This window comes from Penaeus chinensis, chromosome 38 (genome assembly GCF_019202785.1).
Source record: "Penaeus chinensis breed Huanghai No. 1 chromosome 38, ASM1920278v2, whole genome shotgun sequence".
Classification (NCBI taxonomy): Eukaryota; Metazoa; Arthropoda; class Malacostraca; order Decapoda; family Penaeidae; genus Penaeus; species Penaeus chinensis.
The window spans coordinates 6,471,392-6,473,162 of NC_061856.1; the positions used below are offsets into that span (position 1 = coordinate 6,471,392).

The 1,771-nt window shown below is 30.9% G+C and overlaps 1 long non-coding RNA gene across 1 annotated transcript in view; it reads left to right on the forward strand.

Moving 5' to 3' along the window:
* Positions 1-423, forward strand: part of LOC125046193 — a 5,173-nt gene extending 4,750 nt beyond the window's left edge. The window contains exon 3 of the long non-coding RNA XR_007116635.1: positions 159-423. This is a non-coding gene — a long non-coding RNA (uncharacterized LOC125046193). The remainder of the gene's footprint in view (positions 1-158) is intronic.
* The last annotated feature ends 1,348 nt before the right edge of the window (positions 424-1,771 follow it).

Here is a 1,771-nt window from a genome sequence, read left to right on the forward strand (position 1 = left end):
TGAGTGTTTGTGTGTGTGTTGTGTATGTGCGTGTACGCGGGCGTATATCTCTATATATATGAATGAGATTTTAATATTCTTAAGTTTTGTTTTTTTTTCTTACATACACGTTCTATATGTTTCCTTCCTTTAATCCAATTTTTTTTCTTTTTCTCCAGCGACGAAAATATGAGAAGAGGAGGAAGGCTGAGAATAGACTTGTGGACCATTTAGAAGAATTCACTCAGTGTTGTAGTTTACTGTAATTCTTAACTTAATCATTTTTGTTTCTCTCTAATTTACTCTGAATTCCATCGATATTTTTATTATCGCTTTTGCTTGGATTATTCTATTGTCTCTTCTCATTTATTATCATGATTTGTTTTCTGATTTTCTTAAACTGTTATTTTGCTGTATAGGTAAAAAATGTGAATATATTTTTAATTCTTGCATTTTATTTTCCTTTAATCGATGTTAGTCCTTGCATTAATACTGCATTTAGGAAAGTTGCAATTTCTGTCATCACTCTTACTGCACAACAACAACAACGTAATAATAATAAATAAAAATATCGGTATATATTAGACCTAAAAAGACGAGGGAATCAAAGAACAAGACATCTGAAAAATACTCAGTTTTATTTCAGAACATTCATAAAGCTCATTCATTACAGCTATTTGTTCAACGTAACACTTAATACAAACTTTACACTACCAAAGAACCAAGCATGAGTGTTCAGTAGGGTATATTTCCCCCTTTTCTTAATATACAGATGTAGCCCTTACCGATACGACAATTAAGAATCATATTTGCGAATTACGAATTTCTGAATTTAGAACAATTATAGAAGCCAAGTAACACAAAGTATTTGTTTGTTTTTTTTTTTTTCAGTAAGTAAAAAGTCTCCTTGTACTTTATCTATGAACTTTTTTTTATTGTCCATGTATAAGGGTAATGTTCTAATCTATTTTTGTGGCGTTTTATTTTGGTATGGGCGTTTCTATTCCACGATACCTACATTTAAAAAAGAAAGAAAAAAAAAGAAAAAATATAAAAACATATAAAATGGGTTTATCTATGTAAGCCACAATATAAACCCAAACTCAACGATTCTATTTTTTTCTTATCTAATATCAACCCGGAAGAATCTTCATAGATCCCCACACGGATATTGATAAAAACAAGTTTTATTATCTGTGGATCACACAGAAATAATGCAAAAAGGCAAAAAAAAAAAAAAAAAAAAAAAAAAATCCTGTTACTTTATCCTCATACATCTGGCATCTCATTCCCGAAGAAGTGAAAAGACAACGTATTTTTCTGCGTCACTTAAAGACAACCATCATGTAACAGCGGAAGATGACTACATTTTTATTTTATTTTATCTCCTGACCATTCTACCTCGCTATCTAAATATTAAATTTGTTTCCCTAAAAAGCCTATTATATGTCTGTAAACCTAACAGGACCTGCGTTTCTAGGAGGCGTTTGAACCGCACCCAGCGCGGAATTCACCGTGGAAATGTCTAAACACCGAAAAAAAACAACGTTAATTGTATTTCATAGTTAATGAGTTTCTGACAACATTGACCTATAACGAAAGAGTTCGAGAGTCTTTCCCTGGTCTCGTCAATGTTTCTATAGCGTCTGGTTTTCATCTGAAGAACTTTTAGCACACTGTGAAATAAAGAACTATTACATTCAATGGTACAGGTGAAATACAAAGCTTTAAAAAACATTATATTTCACAGTACATGATTGTCAAGATTATAATAATAATGGTGATAAGAATA